An 8640-nucleotide genomic window follows, 5' to 3' on the forward strand; every position below is an offset into this window, starting at 1 on the left:
CCTTATACGAGCGGGTGAGATAACGTCAGGTGCCCGTCCGCTGAAAATGCGCTCTGTTCGTTTGAGGGCATTCCCTTCCCAGAATAACTGGGATCGAACTTTGTCGAATTGGGTTTGAGTACCGTCGCATAAAAGGGACATACTCATCGCATGAGGAAATTGATGTGAGGCGAGTGTTGGCAAGGATCAGCCTCGGCCTCGAGGAGGGAAGTTGGCCTTGCCAAGGGTCAACCCTTTTTTTCAACTTTATCATGCGTGGTCGGATGCCATTCAGAATTGTTTAAGGTTTTGTGAGGCATAGGGATTTCAGGTAAGTGATTTCTTTTAACACAGTACAGACGCAAACGCTCATACATACACACATACATTCATCTCTATAAATGCACGCACGCACACCCTATCACTATGAGCACCTTCGAGAGACTGAGCCAGCATATCATCTTGAGATTTACGAAGCCAACGTAGGCGCCTCGTCATCGACGGGCGTCTCCTCCCACTGGAAGCGCATCGCCGGAAATCCTGGAATAAATTCAGGAATAATAATGCGACCACCAGGACTTAAATCCTGGTGGGCTGGGATACCACTGTCCCTCTAACCATCCAACCACAGGTTGGTTCGCGATATGATGGGGAATGAAGTGAGATTGCAGTTAAGGAGGTTGAGAATCCTAACACCCTCAATATGGTGTACCCCAAGGAAATCCTAAGGAACCGCTAGGGATTAGACTACTGATCCTAGCATTCCATCAGACCATCGCATCACCGTAGATTAGAATGCTTCTCCTCGTTGGATTAGTATGGATGTGGGTCCTCTTCTCTAGGTAGTTTCCATGTGATTGTTTTCAGAGTTAGTTGCACCATAAAATCTTGGTGGAATAATTAGCATTTGAAGCGTGGGTCCACAGTTGTTTCCATGTAAATTGCTCTGTCAAAGTAACAACATGAGAAAATCAAGCGAGGACAAAGCTACAAAATTATGTATTTCCTTCTTTCTACTTTTCGTATTCACACATGTCGTACAGGACTAAAATTGCCTTGAACTACTCCTAGAATTTGCTTCCTGTACATGTTGAGTTTGCTTTGGTCTAAGTATAAATTTGGTTTGCATTTAGTGAAAAATGCTTCAATTTGCTTCTATTGGAACATATGTAATTTCTATTCTTACTCCACGTTGCTTCTGACAATACCCAAATTTGCTTCAATTCAAGAATAATACGCTTCCATATTTTTTTCAGACTTCCATTAGTCATGGTGCTTCCATATACTGCAATCATGTATGTTTCCATATTCTCATGATGCTTCATTCTTTTGCATACTTGTTTCCATCATATGATAAGCATGCTTCCAACACTAGAAGTAATTCGCCATGACTCAAAATCGCTTCTTGCTCCAGATCATCATTCATTTTCTGCTATGAAGCATGTGTGACTGTATATTGAAGCACAATTTTGTTATGGTTGAAGCATGAAAATGTAGTATATTGGTGCATTTTGTACGCTAGTGAGCCATCGAAAACATAGTTTGGCAAATGTTGTAGCAACAACAAAAGAATTACCACCAACATTACCATGGTTGTGTAAATAAGGAAGCAAACAATTTGGAAACATAATGTAAGCTGGAAACAAACTACATATGATTTCAAATTACGTGTGTGCAACTAAAACAAAGGAAGCAGACAACAGGCAGTAGGAAACTTGATACACGGACCCAGAAGCATTATTGTATATGTGACAACAAACCACACATACTCACTCTAAGGTGCAGAGCCGGTCATGTTCAATTGCATGAAGAATCAGAGAAGATGCCGACTCGAACAAGAGTACTGTGCAGAGGTATGTCTTGGAGGAAGATGTTGCCGCCACCTACACTAGCAACCTCGATGTCGACGGCCCACTAGGGCAGTGGAGGCCAAGAGTCATCGTTGTCGTTCGGCCATGTGACATGCCTTCGCTCCAGAGAAGGGTCGGTGCACAATAACCTGCAATGTAAACCACGTCGCAGGCTAGAATCGTCGGTGTGCCTCCATGGCGCCTGGTGTGCCTACCACCCGCTGGTGAAGGGCACTGTAGCTGCCTACTAGCGACGGTGTGATCATATGGTGAGCTGCGACTGGTTGAGAAGGGGCCATGCCACATGTCGTGTTGAAGGTGGAGCGCTGAACAATGTCGAGCCCCCGAAAAAAACAACAACATCGAGGGGCATGGTCATCAGCGATGCAGTGGAGAGCAACAATCTATCCGATTTGGGAGGAAACTAACCGACCTGGGAGGAAGGTGTGGGATTAGGGGATGATGATCATAGGCATGCTTTTTTCCGCTGGAGTAATATAGGTGGTAGGACCAACATATTGTTGGAGCTTCTCAGCCATACAATTGAAAGGCAATCAACATGAGAGAACTAGTCAGAGGATCTTAATAGGTCAGACGTCTGCCTATAAGACTTTCCAAATCCCCATACAATTGAAAAGCAATCATCGTGAGAAAACTAGTGTGGGGATTGGAATAGATCAGACATCTGCCTATGAGCGTTTCCCAATCCTAAGGGCATGTATAATTGTGCTATTTTAAAAGTGTCATGTAAGATGAATGTTGAGTTGGAGGAGAGATAAACCACAATAAAAGGTTTGCCTTCTCTGAACTAAGAGATGATCTCTAACTATGAGAAATAAGACTAAGAAATAATCCATTGTACATCATTTTTTATTATCTCCTCTAGATTATGTGGCGGACTTAAGATAAAGCTGTCTTATCAAGCATTGTACATGCCCTAACAATCCTAAAAACCAAAAAAGAGATCAGAGCCTAAACTATTTGGAAGCACATATGAAATATAGAGTATATCAACATAGAGTAAATTAGTAAAGGCGATATTGGTTTTCCTTCCCAGAGCATATATGGAAAGCTTAACTAACTGCAGCGAATAAAGTACACTACCTTATACAACTCAAAAAAAAGTACACAACCTTTATTGAGATGGCAAATCAGTAAAGGCATAATTTACCTTTATTAAGATGGCAAAGTACTTTTATTTTGCCATGGCAAATTTACCTTTAGTGCAATAGCAAATTTAATTTAATTTTGCCACGGCAATTTTACTTTATACCATGGGAAAATTATTTTTAGTGCCATGTCAAATTTACTCTACATCCATGGTAAAATTACTTTCATTCCTCCTGGTAATTTTTGCTTTTACGGACCATGGTAAATTTATTTTATGAAACATGTCATTACACCTTTTTTGTGTTCTACACGATGGCAAATTTAAACCACATTTTTTTGTCTTCAAGTATATAGCAAGAATAGCTTACAAATTTTACACTCCTTATATTCTGGAATGGAGGGAGTATAAAACAACTTTTGCCATGTCGTTCCTGTAGTTTTTTGCCATAAAATTGAAATCATCGTAAACTTATAAGGCATCATTGCATGTATCGTGTGTTGGCCATGGCATTAGTTTGTTGCCATGGCAAATTATTGGGATCATGGCAAATTTTATTTGTTTCATATGCAAAACTATATACCTTTTGCCATGGACATTTGTGGTTTTAGTTAAAAATGGCATGGTGTTTTGCAATATGTTTGCCTGGATCAAACGACGCAGAGGGGGAGGTCGGGTGGGGGCTGAAAAATTCCTTTATATATAAATCATTCTTTTTTTTGCGAAACTTATATATAAATCATTCGTTTTTGTTTTGCAAGGTTTTCATATATTTTTTTCTTACTGTTTTGGTTTTTTTGGACTTCTTTTTAGTGCAACAGTAGGTAATTGGGTTGCGCTGGCCTTTTTCGTTTTTGAGACTGCTCCTGTTCCAGAAGGGCCAGCAGGAAACGTTCGATTTAGAGTCGCTCCCATTTTCGGTTAATCGGTTTGATCATTCGATCGGTCTGGGAGCTACCCAGATGGAACGTCAATATTGTGTTTTAACGTACGTACATTCTGATGTCTAGTTAAGGTACATTGTAGTCAAAATTGTACTACAACTAGACGTAAGGCGGCCACCTCGCTTATGCCTAATATATGCAGTACTTTCTTCAACCTTGTGTTTTAACATACTAGACGTAATTTTGTCTACTATTAAAGGAGAGTTCATTGATCATTTGGTTTGGTTTCGTCCCTCCACACAAAATCATGTCATGCATGAACTCAATTAAAATAAATAATTTTTTTTATCAAAAGCTCAACAAATAATCAAAACTTTCCTTGCCTCCCTATTCATATCCAAATCAAATCAAATCTTATCAAACCTCAACGAAAGCAAAAATTTCCTTGTCTTTTCCTATCTAGACTAAAATCAAACCTTACCAAAATCTACAAATATATATAATGGGTGTACTGACAAGATTAATATTGAACCACTAGAATTGTTATGTATGACCGGTTGCAACACACAGAGGCAACTTGGCGACTCTGCTATCCCGTTATTATGCCGTCGTTCTGCTTGTCGTTTGTTTTGCTTCTCCTTGCTTTGAGGAATTCCATAAGCACACGCAGCGCAGCGTCGACGTCTTCACTCCGCAGCAGCATCTCGGACACCTCCGCGGGTGTAACCTCCACCGCCGCAAGCAGTTGTTGAATCTCCGGGAAGAGAGCGTGGTCGTCGACGAGGTGATAGTTCCGGGCCAGCGTCCTGAAGGCCTCCCAGCCACAGTGTCCCATGTAGACGTGCATGTCCATGCGGCCCGGGCGTAGCAGCGCCCGGTCGAGGCGGTCCTTGTAGTTGGTGGTGAAGACGATGATGCGCTCCTCGCCGGTCGTCGACCACAGGCCGTCGATGACGTTGAGCAGCCCCGAGAGTGTCATCTTGTTGCGCTCCCGCCCCTGGAAGTATCCTCTTGCTCCGACGTCGCCGTCCTCGTCTGTGTCGGTGTAGTCGGTGTCGGCCGCCTGGCGTAGCTTGCCATCTTTTTCCCTGGACATGGTGTCGAAGCTGCAGTCAATGTCCTCGATGACGAGGATGGACTTGTTGGGCATGTCCATGAGCAGCCTCTGCAGGCACGAGTTGTCGTACACCCCGGAGAGGTCAAGGTCGTAGAGGTTGAAGCGGAGGTAGTTGGCCATGGCGGCGACCAGGCTGGACTTGCCGGTCCCGGGCGGGCCGTAGAGAAGGTACCCGCGCTTCCACGCCTTGCCGATCCGCCGGTAGTATTCCTTGCGCTTGAGGAAGCGGTCGAGGTCGGCCATCACGGCCTGCTTCATGGCCGGATCCATGGCGAGCGTGTCGAACGTGGCCGGGTGGTGGTGGTTGATGCCTCTCCAACTCGAACTCTCGTTGAGAAAGATCTTTAGCGCGCGGTCTCGCAGCCGCAGATCCTCCGCCGTGGACATAATGAAGGGCACGTACTTGTCGAGCGCCGTCTCCGTGTGCTCCGCGTCGAAGCTGAGCTCCAGGGATTCCTGGGCCCGACTCTTGCCGTCGTTGCCGCCGTTCTCGATGGACGTCCACCGGAACTCAACGCCTTGGAAGGTGTCGGCGGTGGAGCCCCCGTTCTCCATGCTCAGGAGCGTGCTCCAGCTGGCGCTCCCGCCGGGCTCCTTGTTGCGGGTGCGCGAGAGGCAGAGCCGGCTCATGCTCTGCGGGTTGATCTTGGTGGCCAGGTACGTGAGCGCCGCGTCGAACAGGTCGTTCTCGTTGTACCCGCCGCCGAGGCTGATGCCGCCGAGCACGCGCCGGATGACAATGGTGTGGCGCTCCTTCTTAGGAGCGCTGTAGCGGGAGCGCACGAACGCGGCGCCCCAGCGCACCGCGGCGCGCAGCTCCTCGGGCAGGAGCTCCCGCGCCATGCCGCGCGCCAGCATTGCGTACGCGCTCACCGTGCCGCCGTGGCGAGCGCCTTCTTGTACGCGTCCACCACCGTTGCCCCCTCCGGCGACGACGCCATGCTGCTTGTCTTTGGCAAGTACTCCATGGCTACGTACCAAGGACTTGTTTCGATCGAGTTGCGTCGCCTTGTGTTGCCAGTGTACGTCCTCCCCCTTGATTATTTATACTAGTATTGCAGAAGAAGAACCAACTTGATTGATTCTACCCGGACTCTACAGATCACAACGCGGATGATACGGAAACGGCTCTACGAGCGACCTGGCCTCCACACGGACTTTTACTGGGCCGGGCGATTTCTACTGGGCCGGTCGACGGTACTTCTTCCTATTCCTCTGTTTTTTGTCTTTCCTTTTTTTGACAAAAAAACAATAACGTCACTCGAAATCACTAATCGCAAAGACCGCTCCCACCTTGTCAGGTTATGACAAGTGGCGCGCTCAATGTGTGCCACTTGTCGCAACCTGCTAGTTTTCCCTTTCGTAGATCCGTTTATTCAAAATGTCTTATCTCTTAAACCGTGCGTTCAAATTTCGAACTGTTTTCACCGTTCGATTTCTTGCATCGATATCTTCAAAACTAGATCTCACGTTGATAAGTTTTGACGAACTTTTTTTTCACAAAAAAAGCCGGACGAAAAAACTTAACCGGGAGCATGGTTTTTTTCTTTTCCGAAACAGGCACGACCGTGCCTCTCCTAAAATCACAACCGTGCCACTCGAGGAAGCAAAACTGTGCCTCTCGTGAAAGAAAAAAATAAACAAAAAACACATTATTTTTCCGTTTTCGAGAAGGTACGACCGTGCCTCTCGCGAAAGAAAAAAATAAACAGAAAACACAAAATTTTTATTTCCGAAAGGCACGGTCGTGCCTCTCGCGAAAGCAAAACCGTGACTCTCGCGGAAGCAAAACCGTGCCTCTAGCAGAAGAAACAAAACAAAAAACGTGTTTTTTTTTCGTTTCCGAGAGTCATGGTCGTGCCTCTCGAGAAATAAAAAACGTGCGTCTCGCGGAAGCAAAACCATGCCTCTGGCGGATGAAGAAAAGAAAAACAGAAAACATGTTTTCTTTCAGTTTCCGAGAGTCATGGTCGTGCCTCTCGCGAAAGCAAAAAATGTGCCTCTCGCGGAAGCAAAAACATGCCTCTGGCGGATGCACAAAAAAATAGAAAATGTGTTTTTTCCCGTTTCCGAGAGTCATGGTCGTGCCTCTCGCGGAAGCAAAACCGTGCCTCTAGCAGAAGAAGGAAAACAGAAAACGTGTTTTTTTTTCGTTTTTGAGAGTCATGGTCGTGCCTCTCGCGAAAGAAAAAACGTGCGTCTCGCGGAAGCAAAACCATGCCTGGCGGATGAAGAAAAGAAAAACAGAAAACATGTTTTCTTTCAGTTTCCGAGAGTCATGGTCGTGCCTCTCGCGAAAGCAAAAAAAAACGTGCCTCTCGCGGAAGCAAAAACGTGCCTCTGGCAGATGCAATAAAAATAGAAAATGTGTTTTTTCCCGTTTCCGAGAGTCATGGTCGTGCCTCTCACGGAAGCAAAACCGTGCCTCTAGCAGAAGAAAGAAAACAGAAAACTCGTTTTTTCGCGCAATTTTTTTCCTGAATTTGTTTTTGTCTAAAAGTTAACGAAGACCGGTGGAAAACCGAAACGTTGAAAAACACCGGGAAAAACTGTTTGAAAAGCCAAAAACGCGTGCGGAAAAATAAAATAAAATCCGAAGGGAGCGTCCAGAGCGCGACACGTGGCGGGTGGCCGAGAGCGCGCCAAGTGGCACTGATCGTTGTGAGGCTCCAGAAGGAGCGCTCCATAACTAGTTGCTCCCAACGTCACTTGATATTCTTATATTGACCAGGCCGTGTTATGAGCTATGATACAACGCAGGCCACAAACCAGTTCCGTTTGCCTCTCCCTCAATTTTTTTCCCGTCCACTCCTTCCATTTTGCTCAACAGAAATCATCTTTTGTTTCCTTCATAAATTGAAAACCTTCTACAACTCTGCATCCAGTTCACTGCTATTAAGTAAAGATCATCATGTAAAGAAAGAGAACACTTCAATTCAGCACCATAATAATAGGCTCTCTAAAACAATTCTACCAATAAGACAAAATTAATATGTTTTATGTTTGAGAGCGTTGAGCTCGCAAGATGGGTCTTTTTGTGACATGCTTCTCTCCTCGTATGGATTAGACATTTTGCTATTTCTCATGTGATCGAGAAAATGGTTGTTTCTCATGTGAACGCCGGTACTAAGAACCATTTAATCTAGTCAGTAACAATTCTTCAATCTCTTTATTTTTAGAAGAGAACTGTTATTCAAGCCAATACAAGGGATAACAACATCTTGACCTAACGTCTATCAGCATTCTCAGTCGAATTATATGGATGATCACTCACTTAGAACTATTTTGCATTTTTCTATCTCTTGTTATGTTTCATTGCAAAACAATTCTCTTGTTACATTTTTTTTCTCTTGCACCAAGTTAAATCCTAGTATGTTGAATGCGCTACAACACGTGAGACTCATTTAAGCAAAAAAATAAAGGATAAAGGCAACATATTGAGTATTTGGTGACAAGCCCTAGAAAGCATCAAATTTTTTTGCGAGAAAACTTCCAATGTATTCATCTTCAATCATGGCAATACAACGGACACCAAAAATAAAAAAAATTATATCTAGGTCCATAGACCACCTAGCGACGACTACAAGCACTGAAGCGAGCCGAAGGCGCGCCGCCGTCATCACCCCTCCCTCACCGGAGTCGGGCAAAACTTGTTGTAGTAGACCGTAGGGAAATCGCCGTGCTAAGGCCCCATAGGACCAA

At 44.9% G+C, this 8640-nt stretch overlaps 1 pseudogene; it reads right to left on the bottom strand.

Annotated features, from left to right (window-relative positions):
* Window positions 1-4147: 4147 nt before the first annotated feature.
* Window positions 4148-5936, bottom strand: LOC123126255 (AAA-ATPase At3g50940-like; annotated as a pseudogene).
* Window positions 5937-8640: the final 2704 nt, after the last annotated feature.

The sequence above is a fragment of the Triticum aestivum genome, chromosome 5D (genome assembly GCF_018294505.1).
Source record: "Triticum aestivum cultivar Chinese Spring chromosome 5D, IWGSC CS RefSeq v2.1, whole genome shotgun sequence".
NCBI lineage: Eukaryota > Viridiplantae > Streptophyta > Magnoliopsida > Poales > Poaceae > Triticum > Triticum aestivum.